Consider the following 20,936-nt stretch of genomic DNA (forward strand, 5'->3'; position numbering starts at 1 on the left):
TCTCTCTGGGCCTTTCTTACTGTATGTTTTCTATTTACGATACAAATTGGACTTGACAGTTTCTCCCCAGCTGCAATCTTACTTGAAATTGCTAAAGTGGAAAAGAGAGACAGCATAAAAATACAGATGACTAGCTGCTTGGACAGCTAGGGTTTTTGACTTCCACACACTGGTGAACTGGGTGGTAAACAGTATTAACCGTCATGTCCAGTTAGATGCTTACTAAATATAGATAATCTTATTTAATTATTTAACAGTTAATTGTTTCAATTTGTGCTTCATTGAAATGAAGGTGGTATCAGACTTCATAAATGCCGCTGCCAGTGACTGTCCCTTATACAGTTGCTTAAAGAGGTTTTTATTTGTATCTTGTAAATAAATGGCAATTACAGATCAAACTTCAAAGAGACGCAGTTACTAGGACGCACTAAATTAAATGCCAGTTTTCTCTCTGCAGGATTGTCCTGGGAATGTCATTATGCTGTGGTACTCTGTCTTTTGCCTTTTAAAAACTAATCATTTAGTTATGAAAAAAGTCTCAGTCACAACCATCCAGTGACTTTGTCTGCTTTTGTAGCATCCCTGTGTAAAAAGTAATATTCAGAGAAACAGATTAATTCAGATACCACATAGCATAGTTACCGCTAGGTAGCACGTTATCACTGGCAGACTCGTTCAGGACTTAACTGTGAAGTCAGCCTTCATCACAATACAAAACGCCGTCGTCATCAGAGTTTGTGTAGGACACAAGCCTGCGTCACCCGCAGTCCCCTGCGGGAGGGGCTGTCACGTTCCCGTGGGTGTGGTGCCCTGTGGACGCTCTTTCTTTGGCTGTTTCAACACCCTGGACTAGCACAGGTGTAGAGAACAGAGGACTTCGGCTTGGTCTGCACATGGTTGACATTTCTCCCCCTTCACCGGTGACCGCAGACCGCCTTCTGGACTTCGTATTCCGCTGACTGGCCTTCACCCTTGTTCAGCATTTGGATTTGTAATTTTTGTAAGGATTTCCTTATTTTAAAAACAACCTTATTTTTCAAATTAGTTATTTGTACGCCAGTGCACACATGCCTCCTCCTGAATGTGCTGTGCCGTTCGAGGCAGGTTCTGCAGCGCCACGTGTAGCACGTCAGCCAGGAAGACGCCTGGCTGGTTTCACATTCTTAGAAAAGTGTTTATTTGGTTGGCACACTCCACATATGGACATTTTTACTGAAATAGTCATTTGGGTTCACCTGAATCCAGTCTTTTCAATCATGGTCATAAATAATTGTGGTAGATAAAAGACTACTAAATTGAAAACATCTGCATCATGATGCTGGTAGTGGAATGAGACATCTGAAAGTCCCTTTTATGGCTTAACTAATGATAGAGATAGGCCTATCTTAACATAATGTTTCCCAGTAAGGACTGGCCCACTGTGGCTGAATGGATGCTCTGTAGTGTGTTGATTTTACTTTATTTTGACACCTTAGTCCTAGTGGTCCACTCTGGGGTGTCATGTGATGTTCTGTGCCCTCATCAGACTGGCCAGTGTTGTCTCTTCTTGGTGGAAACAGCTTTGTTACTGGTTGTAGAGACTTCTCACATCTGCACAGGTAGTGACTCAAAGTTAAGATTTTTCTATGTTGCTTTTTCTTGAATTATGTTATCTCAAAGTTGTGGCATTCACAAAAATCCATGAAGCTATTTTCTCAGTGCCTGGAAGTGTTTCTCTTTGTGGACCCCGCCCTCTTGCCAGACTTCACCTGTCACTCTTCCTGCTGGTGCCACCAGGTCTTGGCAGGGGGGAGCTTCACACTTGCTCTTCTTGTAGGAGAAGTAAACTCAAGGCTGCATTAAACATAAAGAATCCCCCACTCTGTGGAGGCGCAGTATAGATCCGCTCTGGCTGTAGACGTTTGGGTTTATTCATGTCTGGAATTACAGGGAATTCAGTTACTGTGTTTGAGGTACCTTTAAACATGTCTGTTCATTGATTAATTAATCATTTCACTTAAGATGGCAGATCCTCATTCCATTAGGAGATACTCCTTTAGTAATCAAATCAAAGCAACCTTATAAGTCAGGCAAGCACATGGTATAGGATAACACATGGTAGGTCTGGAAGGGAAGTGTTGCAGATTGGGGTTGGATCTGGGCATGTCTATATGCAATGCATATAATTAACATTGGTATGGCCGCTGTCTGTACTCTTGCCCTGGTCACTGAGATGTCTGGGCCGGGCCTGGAGGGAAGGCGGAGCAGGGTGTAAGCCACATTCCTCCTGCAGCTCACAGGGAAGTGTGGCAGATTGAGGTTGGATCTGGGCATGTCTACGTGCACTGCATATAATTAACATTGGTACGGCCGCTGTCTGTACTCTTGCCCTGGTCACTGAGATGTCTGGGCTGGGCCTGGAGGGAAGGCGGAGCAGGGTGTAAGCCACGTTCCTCCTGCGGCTCACAGGCTATCGGCGTCAGACGGGAAACAAACCTGATACCCACACAATACTGACTTGAAAGGTTTGTTAGGAGAGTCGTGATTGCTGTGTGATGTCCTAACACGGTTCCGGGTTCTCAGAGATGTTTGATACATGCTGACATTTTCCTTTCTCTGAACAAACGGTGCATATAAGAGGAAAACAACTTTTACTGTGTTCATAAGGTTTCTTACATGTAGCTGTTTGTCTTATAGAGTGTTTTTGAGATGTGCTTTCTAAAAAGCGATCTAATGAATCCCTGACTCTAACTTCTGTCTGGCTTTGACAATAACACTGGATGAATTTGATGGCAGATTAATTTTTCCCTACTAATGCTGCATTCACTAAGCTAGTTTAGACATGCGCACTTGGAAAATTCATGTTCTCTTTGTAAGACTCTGTTATTTATCTCTCAGCGTCTGTCTGCCTGATGTACATTCCTTCTCCCCCAGAGGAGTGCAGTGCGAACACTGCTCACACACAGTCCAGGCACAGCCTGTGAAAGGACGGACACATGCCTTCCCTCCCCCATTTACACACAGTGCCCAGGGCTTAATCCAGGACGCCGTTTTTCATTTCAACAGAAAAGCATTAACGTTTTAGAGGAACGGGAGAAACCCACCAAAGGGATGGAACCATAAGCAGTGTTCACCGTGTCAAAGGAATACGCAGCTGGGGGATTTAGCCTGTGAACTCCCTCTGTCAGTGGCCTTGAACTTCACGCTGTAGGATTACTTGACGTGCTTTGGCACAACCCACACTTGGACCTCTTCGCCATCCTGCTTTTTTATAAGCTGGGCTTCTGCGTATGTGTTGGGCAGGCTCTTCTATGAACTTTGACGTTGCAGACTTTTTGGTGCCATCTAAGAAGCTTTTCTCACCTCTTTCAGGAATTGAACTGTAACCATTTTTGTATCTATCAGTGATTTATGCTCTCCTTTAGGCTATTGAATCTATTTTTAGACTCGGTTGATGAGGGCCTGTTTCAAGTATTCCAGAATGTCTTGTGCACGTCTGTGTTGACAGTACTCAGATTCCGGGTAGTAACAGTGCTCTGTAAACGTCACGGCTGTGTCCTTAGAGGCTCCTCTTTGTGGACAGAAGCATTTTTGTTTTCAGTTATTTGTGTTTCAGTGCCGCCAACCCCTGATGCTCGAGGAGTGTAGGCTTCTTCTCAGCGTGTCTGCTGGCTCCGTTAGAATTTTGGGGTGCCTGGCAACAAGGCTGGCTTCAGGGCTCCGTTTCCAGGGGCAGAGCCGACCAGGAGTGGCCCTGCTCTCTCTGCGTGTGAGGCACTCTGGGTGCAGGGCCATTCACTCAGGTGGCCGGCTGCTCTCTACTTTCGGAACAAGCTTTTGTGCTGTGATCAGTTTGTCGCGGCAATTTCTCAGCTGCAGGGTAGGCGCCACAAAGTCCTTTTCAGATGTGTTTGAACTTAAGGTAGTTTCTCTCCTATTCCTTAGTATTTAAGGCATTTACTGAGAGAGAATGTAGCACTGAATCTGGGTGTCTGAGACCGCTCTGTGTTCTCTGCTCGGCGCCCCAGTCCTTCGCCATTCACTGCTTCAGGCCCCTGCAGACCGCGTGCCTCTCTGAGGGACAGAGAGATATTCAGGTGGAATGCGAATCTGGTAACTGTCTGAGCTATTTTTCCTTCAGCGAAGACCATTTGTTTTGTTTGTTTTGTATTTTTCCTTTTTAGAAAGGGTTTCATAACTGTGCTCAAGAAGCATAAAAAACTAAGGTCATTTTATTGATTTTGATGGAGCCTTACTCTGAATTTAAAGAAAAATTAATTGATTAATGCTCAGAAAATATATATACTTAAGTGTGTGTGTGTATATATATATATCCATGGATATATAAAATGAACATAATGAGTACATACACATATCTATGAATTTTGCACATGTCTGCTTACACATATGCACCTGAGTTATTGCTAGGTGGCAGATACAACCTCCCTCAATTATTATAATGCCAAACAATTTTCTGGCTTTATTCTTAGAAATTTAAATTAATGCTTATGATATATTTAAAATTATATTGAATTAAGAGAAGACATTTTAAGAACCATTTATTTTGGGCTAATATTTATTACAGATTTTAAAATATTCTCATTTTATTAATTATTGGTTTTCCTAGACCTTCATGAAAGCTGATTTTTGAGTATCATTCAAAGTAATACAGACAAATGATTTGGTCCTTCTATGATTCTTCCTCCAAAAGATATTATAAACCATCTTTTCCCTAATGCATTATTAATTAGAATTTGAAGAGACGAGGAAAACCATTTTCTAAATTTTTAAATTCTAGTAATTTTTCTATGGATCTCTTGTGACTAAGTGTCTCTATGATCTGTGTGGTGATTAAACTTTGATATCATTCATTGCTTTTCCTCTGGGATTGGCAAGGCTCTTCACAAGTACTTAGTAATTAAAGTAAAGCTAAGAAGAACATTTCAATTAAAAAACTAACATATTAAAAACACTCTCATAAATTTTATTCAATTTCCTCATGCCCAGTTTTATTAATTTGCATTTTCTCTCCTTTATTTTTGTGAAGCTCTAACTTTTCTTTCTGTAGTCCACTTGGGCATCACCTTTCCGCGTGGCGTTCTTTGACCCCCGGACTCCTCTCTCATACGCCCTGAGTAACTGCCACACTTTTCTGTCCCATTTACCGCAGTTGATTACACACTTACTTCTTCTGTTCGTGTGATAGCCTGTAAGCTCTCTGGAAGGGAGACTCCTGTGTTCTTTTCACGTCTGTATACCTCGACTCTAGGATGGTGCCTGGCACAGAGTAGTAAATCACTGTTGGGAGGGAAAAATAGACCAAAAAATAAGCAACTTCACCTCCATGATGCATGTGGTAGAGCACATGTCTTGGAATTCCAAATCCATGATCTCACCACTGGGAACAGTGCTTCTTTACCAAGAGTCAGAAATCAGCCAGCATACACTGAACAGGTAAGAGATCCTGAGAGAGTGGAGCTTCTCCTGATCGTGAGTGGACCACTGCAGAAATCTGAGAGGAACTAACTGGCTTGTATGATCGTGGGAATGTATTTCTTAAAATGGCATTGATGTTTCCAAAAAGGTAGATGAATGACAGTGGTTTTCTGTCATTCCCAGTGTGTAAGTAAGCAAACCAATGACCAGTCGTTGTCAAGTTGTCATGGATGCTTTAAAAAAAACAATCCTCCTATTCATGAAGAGGCTTCCCTAGAAAAGGTACAATTCTGGTCCAGTGTTTGGGTATGATTTTGAGTCATCGGGTGATCCAGGTAAACTGTGTGCAGAAGGTCTACAGTGAAAGAAAAACCAGCCAGATGTTTCCAAGGCCACCAGAATTAAGCGGTCAGAGACACAGAACGAGAGAGCAGGTGTTTGTTGCTTTCCAATTTAGTAAAGCACAGTGGATTCAGTGTTTCAGCTCAGGTATGTAAAGTGCTAGAAAGAGCACAGCTACCTGGCTTATGACAGGGAAAAGCTGGGTCCACTGCACAGGCAGGGGTTGTCTTGAGCCCTTCAGAGAACAGGGATTGCAGAGCAGCGGTCTGGGGGAGAGGAGCGTCAGGGAGGCAAGAACCCAAGGATCTGTGTGCCTCGAACGAGCAGACATCGCCAAATGCAGTGTAAGCTGCTACGAAGATTCATCTAGAACTGTTAAACAGAGTGCTCCACGCCAGGTGAGGGCTAGCGCAGGAGGCTCCTTGGGAAGCAGACAGAAGCTCCTTGGGAGCGTGGGCTCCCACGCTCCGCAGACGTCTCCCCCCGAGGATGGCAGCAGGGGATTCAGGTGAAGCGCCCAGATCCTGGCTGGCCGAGGGAAGGCAAGGAAGCACGAAGACCTGCCCAGACGCCTGTCCCCCGTCCCCCGCCTGCCTGGTGAAGCCACAGCCTTGATAGACTGCACCCCACATCTTCCCTCTGCAGCAAAAGCCCAGTCCCTGCGCTTTGGCCTGGAAACCCTCCCGGCAGTGGCCTGGGGCAGCCAGAGGGCTCCCCTTGACAGTTTCTGGTACCTCAGGGGTCAGCATCCTTCACTGCCGGGTGTTCTTTGTCTTGAAAACTATGGGCATACACAATTTCTGGTCTGTTTTAGACAGGAGGGTAAATTGCTTTCTGCTATTCCAGCTGGATTGGAGACACAGGCTCGCCAACACAGACGTTTTAGCACCTCACTTATAAAGACAGAGCTGTCTGCGTTCTAACTCTTGAATAAAGGATTAGGGGTCCCTCTAGTCTTCACTTCGTCTGAAACGCGGGCTACAAATCCCTGAGGTGCCCAGTCAGTTCTCGCACCAAGGAACAGACCTGTTCTGGTATTTATTTCTTACAGTCACAAGTTTACATCATGGGAGCGCTACAAAGTGTATTTGTTATTATTCCGACTCTGAGAAAATATTCTCTTCATTTCATATAAATTGTACGTATTTTTCCTTGAAAGCATTTATAAAAAATGGATGACATTTTCCCAGTTATCTCTCAGTCTTACTTTATAATCTTGTTACACATTTTAGTAAAGGGGGTATCTTGAAGTGTTATTAAATCTTGTTTCTTGAACCGAACAGGGTTCAAGGTATCTTTAAAAATTCCTTTTAAAAATCTCAGAGTAGGTCATGGAGTTTTCAGAATCACTGCTTGTCAAGGTCTGGTATTGTCTGGAGAAATCTTAAGTAACATTGTTTCTAAAGCACTTTTTTTTTTTTTTTTTTTTACCGTGGCAGCCGTGTTTATGGATTGCTGTTCCTCTAATTGCTCTCCTCTCATGACAGTCTCGTTAAGACAATTACTAGCTCCATTTCTCCCATCTTCTGTTTTGTATTCCTGATCTGATGCTTTTTCACATCTCACATTTTTTCTCATACTAATTCAATAGCTGTTCCCTTGATTTGTACTTTACAGTCAGTAATTTCTGTTATTTTGCTTTTACTGATACGCATGTCCGCAGACTGTGAGGCAGAGTGCCCTGGGGCCGCACTGCAGACTTGCAGGGCATTGCGGGATGCTTTCGCATCGTTGAGGGTCACAGCGATGCTAGCCCTGGCGGACACTGCGTGAACTATAGCTTAAGGTCTAGACTTCAACACTGAAATGTGCTGTATTCTTTCCATTAGAGCCTATCTTTGCGAAGCTGGCTTTTGGCAGCTCTGTTACAGGAAAGACCACACAAACCCGGACGTGGGGGAAGCAGTGAGGGCAGAGCTGTCCAGCCTGACGCAGGGGCTTGAGCAGCGTGAATGCCTGGCGGATGCCCGCATCTCTTAACACAGTAACTTGGATTTTTTTAAGAGTGAAAATAAAATATTATTTCCTTTTAAGTTATGTGTATAACATTTCAAATAGTTACTAAGTTGTGAAGACGTACATATTATTAAGTTGTTTAGGTTTATGTACTTAATAGAAGAAATAGATACTTGTCACAGTGTACAGATTTCATCTAAGAAAATGGACTTTCGTTACCTTCAGATAATATTCGTCAGCCTGTAGCACACTATTACAGCATTATCAAGTAGAGATTTGATTTGAACTGATAATTTTGTGAAACATATTAAGTATAAACATGTGTCCAGCTTAGTTTTTACCAAATAAAAAAAGTGGTCCCCTAATAATGAGGTTCTTCAAAACTCCTTTGATTTCCTATGCTGTGTTGCAACCTCAGTGTTTTAATAATTAAAGAGAATTATAAAACAAAAAATAGTTCACTGAACTTGATTTTGAGAAGAAATGAATAAAATGTTCACTTATTTTTGAATTTAAAAAGTAATATATAATTACAAAGAAAAAAACACAGAGATATTAAGTGCGTAATTTGATGAGTTACACAGATAGTTCCACTGGCTTCAGCCAAGTGCCACAAGACACAGAACACTTCTATCCCCACAGAAACCCTCCGTGCTTTATTCTAAATGGGCTCCTCACCCTGAAAGCCAGCGGTTGTCCTGGTTTCCACCCGTGTGAACTTGTTTTGCCACCGAGCGACCTGGCCAGGCTGGAGGAAGCCACGTGCCTTCCTGCCACACTAGAGAAGCCACGCAGCACCATGGCCTCCGCGTTGTTTGAGGTGCGTCCCCGCTCGCTGAGATTCCGGCGGAGAGCACACAGACCCCGGCTCTGAATGACAGGCGGGTTAAGGCCCTACTGCGGAAAACTGTGATGACAGATACGGCTGTGGCTGGATCATTTGCAGCCTGGCTTTGTGGTTTTCTTTGGTGTTCGTTCTTTTCCCAGCGTATCTGTGTTCTTTGCATATTTCATCATATTTGATAGTACACAGGACTTTGTGAGTAGAAAAATGGTGGAAATTGAAAACTACTGTTCTGCTTTTATGTTCCACAGAGAATGTGAATTTTATTTTATATCTGGAAGATAAAGTGAGGTGGTGAGGTTTTAGATGTGACTGAGTTTTAAGTTTTTGGGGGCCTGGGCTGCAAGAACTGAGCTGCGTGTGTTCATTTGCTCTGTGGCCTCAAGTTACTTGCTTTCTTCCTCAGCAAAGTTCAGAGCTGTGAAGATGGAGAGTAGCAGTCCTGCTGTGCCAGAAGTGCTGCGCTTGGGAGCCTGCAGACTCTAATCCATGTCTGTCTGACCTTTGCCAGGGGCTCAGCTGGTCTCCTCCTTGTCTTTAGCAAGTCTTCTCTTTTGCTGACTTCATACCTGCTCACCATAATAGATAGCAACTTTCCACTAGTCCGTGAAGTTCTCTTCTCTGTGAAACTCTTGTAAGGAGGCTTCTGTGTGTGCCCACTGCTCTTCGATACCACGGGTAAGGCGCCCTTGGTAAGGGTGCTTTCTATTTTATTGCCGTCTTCTTGGTGTTGCTGTGTGAGTGAAGGTCTTTTATAGCCTCTACATCTTAGTCAGAAGAATGACTTATTTACTCAATTGTAACATGACAACATTTTAAAGAGATAAATGCAAACCTGCAGAAAAGAAAGTATTTTTTTCATGTCAAACCCACTCCCCACTTCTAAATCTCCAGAAAATTTTTCTTACTGTTTTAGGTAGTAAATAATAGTCTCTATTGACTTGCTTTTCCCACAAATAATCAATTAAATGTTTTAAGTACTTATCATATAATATGCTTACACATACACGCATTATACATTCAAAATAATCTCTACTTGATTATGACATACAAGATTACAGTTAATGTCACAAGATGACTTACCGGAAGGAAAACAGAATAATGTGTGAGCAGCTGATTTGGGGTGACGTTATACATAGAGGAGTGCCTGGAAAATACATTTTAAAGATTAAAAAAAGATTTTAAAAATACTGAGGAGGTCCCAAAATAGACTCAACATGCAGGATTTCTCATTTGTTTGATTACAGACCCAGTTTTGCAGAGTTTTGGGAAAGCAGTGTTCTCAGAAAACACTGAAAAATATTCTATATGATTGTGAGCATGGAGAAATGCTTTTGAGCTGGAGTAATCAGCAGAAATTCCTCAAGGAACTAGAGCTTCAGATAAACTTGAAGAAGGCAGACAGTTTGGAGGAGATGAAACAGAAAGACTGTTAATTCCAGGTAAATTTTTGTGGGAGACAGAGCAGCTTAGTAGAGGAAGCAAGCTGCAGGGTGAGAGTGTGCACTGGAAATGGGTTCCCCTGGACTGGATCCAGTTCTGGCACTTAACTGGTCTGAAGAGATGACGCCATGCAACTTAAATTCACCTGAGACTGAGTTCTTGTTCTGTAAAAGTGGGAAGGGCCCCCTCCTCCCAGAAGGCCCTGCGGATGCAATTAGACCCAGATGTAAACCTAGAGGAAGTATTAGCGCATAGGGACACTCGGAGTGTTAGCTTCGCTCGCTCCCCTGTGAAGCCAAAGAAGCAAAGCATGGGAACGTGGAAGCTGAACAGCGGGTGGAGTCAGTTTAAGAACTTTGTGGGGTTTTTCCTTAGGAATGCTTTGGTGCTGTTGTCCCATGTCCCAGCCCTTAAGATCACAGCCATAGTATAGTAAGAAAAGCCTGTTCATTCTTTTTCTCAAGTCTACAGCTTTAACCATGCCGCTCTTCTGCCCAGGGTCCCTTCAGAGCAGACGTGGACGATGCGTCCACTCAGACGTTTGTGCTAAGTGAGCCCCGCCCACTCCACGAGGAGCACGTGCCTCGCAGCTGACGAGCGCCCCCACCTGACCCACACTTCTCGTGCCCCCCCCCCCCCCCCCGGGCGTGAGTCCAACACTTGCGCCGCCGCAGCCTCCCTGTCCCTCCAACGCTGGGCTCTCCCCGTCCCTCCGCCCGTCGTCCCCGGGTGACTTCACGCGTGCCTTTGGCTTCCGCTGTACGTCCATGTCTCCGAAGTCCATGTTTCAGGTCATCAGCTTTCCGGGTTCATCGCTATCATGTCTCCAGTTTCTGCCAGAAACCTCCAGCTGCAGACGGAGGGGCACCTCCTCACGTGTCCGTGCTTTGAATGCACGACCCACAAGCTTGTTTTCTCTCAGCGTCCCCCCGGACCTGAGCCTTGTCCGGCGCCGTGGGCAGCAGTGCTCCCCACCAGCCGCTGCAGCCTTCCTGCCTTCTTCCTGCCCTTGTGCTCCACACGTGCCAGTGAAGTACGGGGGCCTCCGGGTTCCGCTGTCTCAGCATTTCTTGAATTTGTTCATTTGAAGAAGAAACTAAACGACATGCAGGAAGAGGCGTCCTGGTAGTGTCTCAAGTCCTCCGCCGCGTTGAGGGCCCCAGCCCTCCCTTTTGGAGGCTCCGCGACGCCACCTGGCGGAGTGCAGAGCGAGCAGGCCGGCAGAAGGCGGCTTAGCTAGGCGGGGGCGGCGCTCGCCCCGGGCGGCTGCTCGTGCGGGCCGGTGCGGAAACGCTTCCTGCCGGAGCCGGCGCGCCCTTGCCCTCTGTGGGCTCCGTGGAGCTCGTTTTCAGTGTATTTCTTCCCTTTTCGGGTATTCATGGCACCACTTACAATGGTGTGTCCACATTCGTAGCAAAGCTTAACACGCTGGTACGGGCGGCCTGCCCAGCGCTGCGTCCTCCTGGCAGGCTCAGAAGTGGTTCTTTGTCACCCTCAAGCTACTGCTGAGCCTAGTGGGTTTAGAGCTGACCAGGTTCTTCCGCTGTGTGCCACTTTCCTAATTTAAACAGCAGAGAGCGGGCTCTTTCCCCGCGGAGTGGGACCTGTGACGCCGCGCGCCGGGTGTTCACACACGCCGCTGCCGTGGGGTTTCTGCGCCGCCTTCTACCCGGCTTGCCCCCGTGAGACCTGTCGCTCCCCAGCTGTGCTCCCCTGCTGCACAGTGACCTCCGGAACGCAGGTCTGCCCGCGTGTCTGTCCTGCTGCAGCGTCTGCAGTTGCCTCCGCACCTGCACAGTGGGGCTGCCCGGCTCGGATGGCGCGGGGGCCCTCCCGGCAGCGCTTCGTTCATCTTTCCATGCACACTCACACGCGTGCTTTTGTCTCATTCACATCTTCCTTTGCCTCTGGTCCTTTCCGTAATACGGCACTTTCTGGTCTGAGTGTCCTGGTCACTGCGGAGGATAGCCCCGCCAGAGGCTTCTCCGAGAGAGAAGGCCTCCTGAGCCCGGTGCCCTGACACGCCCGGCCCCCGGCGGGACGGGTCTGCTGGGTCCCCGTGAGGTGCACGTTTCCACTGCTTCGTCTCATGCCGTTCTCTCCTTGGTGCCTGACGCCCTGACTAGATTCTTGAAAGCACACACCTGGTCTTCATCCCTGTGGTCACCCCTCTGTTCATACAACGCCCAGCACACAACAGGCTTATGATAGATGTCTGCTGAAATGTATCCAGTACATAAATAAACGGCTCGTTCCTTTATCATTCTACGTAGGCATTTGTTTGCCCTCTGACTCTGCCTCTAGAAATGTCTCACATTCGTTTTACACCTTTGACAGCACCTCGCATAGTGTCAAGCAGGTAGTAAATGCTCAGTAAGTCATTTCCAGTGGCCAGATGAACATGTCTCATTCTGTAGTTTTCTTAGTTAATATTACCTCTGTAGTTGTGTGTATGTTTTTAACCTATATTGTGTTTCTAAGACTAGTAATAGAAACATAAGCATACCCCAGATGAGTCCAAGGCTGAAAGACTGTTAATCAGGTAGTGCCTGTTTCCTAATGGAAGCTCCTGAATTGTGCCAGGTGTTCTGCAGCCTTTTAAAAGTCTCACCTTTTTCATAATACTCTCTTTGTTCAATAGCAAAGAACAGTTACCAAATACATAAGTGATTTTATTGATAATAAAATTCCTTAGGCTAAATCAAGCTTCAGATTTTGATGAAAGGCAAGAAATTATGCAATGTTTGTGTGAAAAGAACTGAAAACATGCTTGAGAAGCTCAAACCTGCTTTACCACTAAATTCTAATGGGCTTTTATTAGAGAGAAAACCTTTAGAAAGCAAGACGTAAGATGCAGATAGTTGTTTTTGATACTGTTCTCAAAGCCAAGTGGGACAAAACAAGCAGCCTTAGACACAAACCTGCTTGCCAGGATGGACTTGCACTCGATCGTTGGCACTAGTTTTGTATTCATGCTGAGACAAACGACCACAAATTTAGCAGCTTCAAACAACACGGATTTATTAAGTCACAGTTTATGTAAGTCAGGAGTCCGGGAGGGTTGGACTGGGTCCTCTGCCTGGGGTCTCTGAAGGCTGCGGTCTAAGCTGTGTCAGGCTGTGTTCCTTCCTGAGGCTTTGAGAAGTGTTTGCTTCCATGCTTATTAGAGTTGTTGGCTGAGTTCAGCTCCGGGGGTTGTAGGACCAAGGTCCTGGTTCTGTGCTGGCTGCATCCAGCGGGGGGTTTTGCTCCTGGAGGCCGGCTTTATTCCTTCCCATGCTTCCTGCAGGTCCCAACCCCCTCCAGCAACAATGGGTCAGATTCCTCTCATGTTTAGAAGCTCTGACTTCCCATCTGTCAAATTTCTCTTGTCTCCAGCTGGAGAAGGTTCTCTGCTTTTAAGTGGTCATGTGATTAGTTTGGGTCCACCTGGATAATCCAGCATCATCGCCCCACTTTAAGGTCTAAATTGCATCTGCAAATCAGCGTTTTCATTGTAATTAAACAACCTACAGATTCCAGACATTAAGGCATGGACATCAGCTGGGGGCTGTTTTTCTTACTGAATAATCTGTGATACTAGCATGTCGAATAGAAATCCTCACCACCCCTCTTAGGGTTTGGGAGATTTGATGACAGAGCCACTGGCTTATCCCAATTGTTGTGGGCTTTTTTTTTTTTTTTTGAGAAATATACATTTAATGCATTATTTTTATTAACATCTTCATTTAAGTTCTTGGGCTTGTAGATTTTTAATGTTGAAAGCAAAAATTATAATGTTATATCCGAATATAATCAATTTTAATAACAAAATTTAAATTTTAATATTATAAACATAAGTCTACCAAGATAAATTGAAACACACTGAAATATTTTTCACTGAAATTCACTTTGTGTTGACTGGCTCCGATTTTGAGAAATGCAAGTTAATACAAAAATTACAACAACAACAGCAAAGAAAACCCAGAAACAACAAAAACAAAACACCCGAGCATGGAAACATGTGGCGAGATGGGGATCTGAGTGCCATACGTTCAATAGATGGCGTCCAGGTCGCTGAGAGTGATTCAGTTTCCTCTTCGTGGAGTTTGGGAGAAGCAGTGGTGTTACATAGGCAAATCTCTTTGAGAGACAAATTTTACTAAGGAAATAAAACCTTAAAGAATACCTCCGAAGGAAGCAATTAGCCTAACTTTTTCTCGATTCATGTTTTCTATAAGTTATAACTTGAACAATACTTGACAGTATTTGAATATAGGAAACTGACTTAAAAATCTGTGGATTTTTGCAGTGTTCAGCCTCAAGGAAATTGAAGACATAAATGTAGTAAAGTTATGTCTGAGTCTGATGAGAATAGTATAATATGTGAAAATATCCCAGCAGGAACTGCTAAAATCTTCTTCTTACCTTTCGTCCGTCCTTGTGAATAAAGCTTTGCCGCGACACAGCAGGTGGAGTGAGCGTGACCTTGGTGTGCTGCACTTGGTCATCCCACGTTCCCGTCTTACCCTGCGAGCGCAGCTCTGCCACTTAACACATCATTGTGAGCCTTTCAGAGTCATCCCAGGTATAAATCACTGGAAGCAGCATGATGGGGGTGATTCTGGTTATTAAAATTTAGTTTGAGGTTTTTAATTGAAATGTGTATCAGACATTTCACACCAACCTACCACCGACCTGTGATTAAGTGGTACAGTATCCACTGTTAACTGCGTTATTTCCAGAGATTTCAAAGAGTTGCTAAGGTGTGAATGTAACAGTTTTGGTAAAGAGAGGCTAGACTGAAATTAGGTAAATTGTCATTAAAGGCGCTGAAGACTGTAATCAAGAAACTCACTGTCAGTAGTAGGAAAGGGGAGGAAGTGCCCTCGTAAAGATCAGATGCTCTGCTGAGGTCTTCTTGGAAGCTCGCTGGTTAGTATTCAGCATTTTACAGCTCCTCTCACACAGCAGATCTGAAGTGAGGCCTTTGGTTTTTGTCAAATGACCCAAAACCCGAGGAACAAAGAAAAATGAAGTAAGCAAAAAGAGAAGAAGAAATATGAAATGTCAACCCCCAAGACAACTTTATTAATAAACCGGACCCTGCTTATGTATGTATATACCTGTCCCAATTTTAGGCATCAAGATTATTTTCAATTTATACTGTGATGAAAGCTGAAAATAGTGCCTCGTTCTTTAAATTGTATTCATGGCGATGCGTGTTTATGGACCTGTCTCTTCATGTATATTGGCAACTTCTCTTTCTTCTTTTGTGACATATTTATCCAGTTGCCTCTTTTTCTGTTGGGCGCTTGCTCCTTCCTTAAAAATTTGTACCATCTCATGATTTATTGAGGTCATTGGCTTTTATTTATGACCTATGTAACATCTGCTTTTTACCAGGTCGTTGTCTTCACTTTTATTCATGGAATTTTATACCTAATACATTTTATATTTTTATTTATTCACATTTACTAAATGTTTTTGTCATTTCTGTCTTTTAAATCATGCCCAGAAAGACTTCTTTATCACAATATTTTTAAATTTACATATGCATACTTCTACTTTGTCTTCACATTTTACATATAAATTTTCAGTCTGGAGATTATGATGATGGTGCTGATGATGGATATTTACAAAATAGCCTGGCTAAACACTGTTAATTAAATATATTGACAAAACTATCAATTCCTTTTGGTTTAAAATGATGACTATTGTATATTAAAATTTGCATATGCTTGAATCTGCATCTTGACTGTATCTATTGGTCTATTTGCCTGTTATGATGCCAAGAACACATTCTTTTCATTAATTAGCTTTCTACTTTCAATAATTAATAGAGCTTATACCCCTTTATTCAAGCTAAAATTTCAGAAATTTCCTGACTTGTCTTTCATGTTCATTCTTTCACATAAATTTAAGCTGTATTTTCTTAAGGTCCATCAAAATTAGATGGTGATTTTAATTGAGATTATCTTAAAATTATAGATTTATTTTGGGGATAATTGAGTCCCTACCTTTAGTACTCCCATTTTTCTGAGAAACATTCTACTTTCACCTGGGAGTTTCTGCATACATGTTATTACTAGAGTGTATGTCTATCTTGGTCATATTTATTTGATTTAGGGTAGGTGTACTGGCATTTACTTTTGTGGAGCAGTCTTACAATACTTTTACTATGTTTAACCTCTGCATTTAATAGATTTTCTCCTTACCTTGATAATTCTATACATTCTTATTATTAAATATTTTAATATTTTTATTAAAGAGTAGTTGATTTACAGCATTATAATAGTTTCAAGTGTACAACACAGTGATTTTATATATATATATATATATATATATATATATATATATATATATACACCCCCTTTAAAATTGTTGTAAAGTGTTGACCATATTCCCTGTGGTGTACAGTGTATCCTGTAGCTCATTTATTTTGTACATAGCAGTTTGAATCCCTTCATCGCCCCCCCCCCATCATCTTGCCTCTCTCCCATTCCCTCTCCCCACTGGGAACCACCAGTTTGTTCTCTGGTCTGTGAGTCTGTTTCTGTTTTGTTATATTCGTTTGTTTGTTGTATTTTTTAGATTGCACGTAAGTGATAACACACCATCTGACTCACTACCTCAGTGACTACTAGATTATAATCTGGGTGCTTCCCGCTGGTGACTGACCTCATGCAGTGACTCTGCCCATCTCGCAGATGAGGAGCCTTGTGTTTCCGGTATTGCTCTTCATGCTGTTGATTTTACATCTGATCTTGCCTCTCTTCAAGGAAGTGTTTTATCTGTGTGTTTGCCTGCATTGTCTGTCGTCCTTCATCAGCATCTTGTCTGTAAGGCTCCCACTGTCTGCCCCCTCCCCTTGTGTGGCTCTCAGGGCTGCTCCCCACACCGCTGATCCAGGCTTCTCCACGGTCGAGTCTGCTCTTTACTTCTCATGTGCCATTCTCTTCCATTATATTTTTCTATTTTAAAATCATCTTGTGTTTCACTAAGTTCAGTTCTAATAAGATTCACACCATCTCCACATAATTTTTTTACATCTGATAGAAAACATTAATTTGGATTTCCTTCCTTAATAACGCTTTAAATATTTTCATAAATGCTTTCTGAGTTCTTTAGGGAAAAACTTACCTGGATGAATGCATGTGCTATAACCATGAAGTAAAATCAATGATATGTTCTAAAGGAATGGAAAATGATGATCTTCACTACAGTGTGTACTGATAATGCAGTTTTACCCAATTAAAAAGAAAGATGCAAGTGAATCGAAGCTTTTCAAACATATCACCCTTTTTTCTCCCACACATCTATCAAAATGTCAGTTAAACTTGAGAATCTGTATTTAGTACACAGGAAACAATGAGTTTCTGTAATTATATCTAGCAGGATTCATTCACCCACATAGACCATTTTACCCAAATGGTGGAAATCGTCACACCTCTGGGTGAGTCCTCTGACGTCATGCCTCAGACTGAGGATCTGCCATAACAAAAAACCTTACAAAGTACTGTAATACTTTCATAAAGGTAAGTCATCTTTTCATAAGGTTTTACATACAGAAGTGATTTATTATACATTATCTCATTTGATTTAATCTTTAAAAACTAAAATGGACTTTATTACAATTTCTGTTTCCCCTTTTGTGATGGTTAAGCTTATGGGTCCCCTTGACTTTGCTGTGGGATGCCCAGATGTATGGGATATGGTCATACGCTGTTTCTCTTTCTGTGTGTGAGTGGTCTGCGAAGAGGTGAGCATTTGGGCTGTGGACTGAGGACAGCAAGCTGTCCCTCCCTGGTGTGGATGACATGGGCGTCATCCAGTCCTTGGAGGGAGGCAGGAGCATCCTTTCTCTCTGCCTTTGTGCTTCAGCTGGAACATCGGTCATCCTGTGCCCCTGAGCAAGTGCCTACACCGCAGGCGCTCCTGGGTCTCAGGGCTTCGGACTGGAACTGCACCACCAGCATCTGGGATTGTGGGAGCTCTCAGCTTCCAAAGTCACGTAGACCAGTTCCTTCCAACAAGTCTCTTTGTGCATCCAGATGTCTTTTTCCTCTCTAATTCGTTAATATATAATATATATATATGTATATGTATATGATATATATATGTGTATATATGTATATATATGTATATGATATATATATGTATATATATATATAGCAAGTCTTTTTATGTATCTGCTTCCAAAATCTCAAAAGCCAATTCCTTATAACAAGTCTATATATCTATATCTATTTTTTCTATCTAGTTATAATTTTATATATATATAAAATTTATATATATATATATAATTGGTCCTGCTTCTCTGAAAAACCATGACTAATACACCATTTACACCATTTTCAGATGATTAAAGGTAGGCTCGAGTTTTTATTTATCCTAGGTAACCCAGCTAGTTTTGAGCTAGGATTAAACAAATGTCTTTAAATTCTGAGATAATGACCCCTTCCACTACAGTATACTGCTTTTCAATAAGTGATGCTCCTAGATTTTTTCAGTCATAGAAAGTTAAATTTTATAGATGGGAAGAGAATATATTTGAACAAATGCACCAGCATTCTGTCCTTATGACTTAACACTCCACTTTCTCTGTAGACAGCTGAGACTGGAGACTACAGCAAAGTAGAAAATCAAACAGGTCCCCTAAGAACCTTAACCTTGGTTTGTTTCATCAACCTGTGACTTAACTAACTGAATAAGTAACAGCCAGTAGTATCTGGTCATTTTGAGTCAGCAGAAAGTGGGAAGTAGAACGATTATGCCTGGTCAGATTTTAATACCTTGTTTGCCTTCGTATCATTTTTTGGTGTCTGTCATGTGTAATTCCTCCCTTTAAACTACAAACCCTGGTGTGGAAATGTCATTATCAGAAGCTAAAGTTTAGGGCTCACAGAGCTCAGATGTGAGTTAGCCCTCTGCTAAGCAAGCTCTAGCTCAAATAGAAATGTGAACCCTTTCCACAGGGAAATCCCAGTTTCTGACCAAAATGCAATTTGCAGCACTTGCTGGAGCTTTTGTTCTTCGAAGACTCAAGGGTCCACTGGCATGGGAAGCAATTCAGCAGGGCCAAGAGAGCTGGAAACGGCTGCGCTGAACCTGCCGCGGGGCCACGGCCAAAGCTGCCCAGAAACCTTGGAGTGCGTCCCCTGCTCCACTGCGCGCCAACTGTGGCCGTCTCAGGAGTACTCCTCTAAATGGCAAGACCAAGTCATATTCTACTCTTTAAGGACAATTAAAGACAAGTTGTGTATGTCGTGTTTCCCGTTTTGCTCTCTGACGTGCTTTCTTACGAAGTCATAGTCCAAAGTGGGGTGTTTAGTCGACCATACGGAAAACTTAAGTCATCCGGGCATAAACTGCTATACCAGCAACTGAGACGAATTAGGTTGAGGTGATTGGTAAAGCGAGTATTAATTTTCGTTTGTAAGTTAAAACCACTGATTACAGGAGCAATGCAACTCCTTAGAGTCGCCTGAGGAAGCAGGGTTCTAAGGGGACGTCGCAGGTATCGGGCTGTTTGTGTTGGTTTCCTGAAGTTACTGAGTTTCTAACACCTGCTTTTCTAGAATTTCTCTGTTGATTTCCAAAATAAAAGCAAACTTTATTTCCAGTTAAAATCGAGTTCTCAGGAAAGAATGGCCAGGCTCATCGTGGCAAAAAGGAAATCATGACTGTTGGCTTAGATGATTTTACGTAACTTTTGATCATCATCTAGCTGTGTCTACATGCACACTGTATAATTAAGATGTTACGTGTTTGTATCTGTCACACTATACATGTAGGTGTGCGCAAGCGTGTATAATCTCCATCTTATGACATTTAAGAAGTTTTCCCACATACTCCCAAAGAGCACAAATTATTTACCATCATAGTACTTTTGTGCATTGACTTGAGATGAATGAGTTCTTTTCTTATAAAAATCCTCTAATGCATGACCTGGCTTTCATTACTATAGCCCCTCAAAAGCACATCCTGGGAGCACCTTGTCTGCTGTTACCTCAGATGGTGCTGATTAATACAAGACACACTATGCAGTGCATTTTATTTTGTGAAGAACCCGTTGTAAATAGGAGGCATATGCACTAGGTTGATGAAAACAATTTTTTTATTTTCAATGATCAACTATATCTACTTTCCCCTCTTCCTTCTAAAGAGATACGCATATTGCTGAAGACCAAGACTGCCAGGCAGTACATGCAAGGCCTCGGTTACAGGCCTGTTGCTTTTAGTCATAGCTCCGTGGAGCGTGGTCTCACCCGAAGCCAAACAGAACGACAGGAAAACAGAACAGGGTGCGACATGTTGTCTTAACTTCCACGGCTGCTTTTTCCTGCAAATTTTCCTTTGGTACAGTATCTGTTGTTGTTGTTTTTGTAATTGGAAAAGTAAACCCAAGGAATTTCAGGCCGTCAAGCTTTGTATATGTAACAGGAAAATAAAGATTACAGCTGACCCTTGAACATCATGGGCTTAGAGGCTCGACCCCAGTGCAGTGGGAAATCTACATATTTGCTGTCTTTGCCCCCAAAACAGAAGCACTGATACGTGACTCACCCAAAGTAAGGAATATGACACAGTTTGGATAGAATCAGGTCTGGTCTCACACCCTGGTTCTCCTGATTTCACGTTGTGATCTCTGAACACAAACATTCCCCCACACTTTCTGTAAAATGGAAATTATTGAAAAACTCCGTGTACGAGTGACCAACCCAGGTCAAACCCCTGTTGTTCAAGGGCCAACGGTAAATATGCATATTTAGTGACATACATATTAATCTTACCCTGCCATTTACTGATCACCTTATCCTCAGGTAACCTTTCAAACTATAGGTTTCATTCCACACAATATATTTTCCAAATATACACAAAGGTATCATGTGTCTATATATTCTACATATTTTCTATTTTATGTTTTTCAAGTATCATCTAATCTATAAAATCC

The 20,936-nt window shown here is 42.8% G+C and overlaps 2 long non-coding RNA genes across 4 annotated transcripts; one reads left to right on the top strand and one right to left on the bottom strand.

Moving 5' to 3' along the window:
• Positions 1 to 334: 334 nt before the first annotated feature.
• On the bottom strand, positions 335 to 3,628 carry LOC140699267 (uncharacterized). Its single transcript, XR_012077313.1, has 2 exons — positions 3,084 to 3,628; positions 335 to 1,917 (listed from the first exon to the last, which is right to left on the bottom strand). It is a non-coding gene; the product is annotated as an uncharacterized lncRNA (long non-coding RNA).
• Positions 3,629 to 3,722: 94 nt separating this feature from the next.
• On the top strand, positions 3,723 to 19,244 carry LOC140699264 (uncharacterized). 3 transcript variants are annotated; one of them, XR_012077309.1, is made up of 5 exons: positions 3,723 to 3,859; positions 8,356 to 8,533; positions 8,964 to 9,235; positions 9,805 to 9,999; positions 18,958 to 19,244. It is a non-coding gene; the product is annotated as an uncharacterized lncRNA (long non-coding RNA). The 3 variants fall into 3 exon arrangements; XR_012077307.1 differs by having other exon boundaries at positions 18,994 to 19,244; XR_012077308.1 differs by lacking the exon at positions 8,356 to 8,533 and having other exon boundaries at positions 18,994 to 19,244.
• Positions 19,245 to 20,936: the final 1,692 nt, after the last annotated feature.

This window comes from Vicugna pacos, chromosome 11, assembly GCF_048564905.1.
Source record: "Vicugna pacos chromosome 11, VicPac4, whole genome shotgun sequence".
Lineage (NCBI taxonomy): Eukaryota > Metazoa > Chordata > Mammalia > Artiodactyla > Camelidae > Vicugna > Vicugna pacos.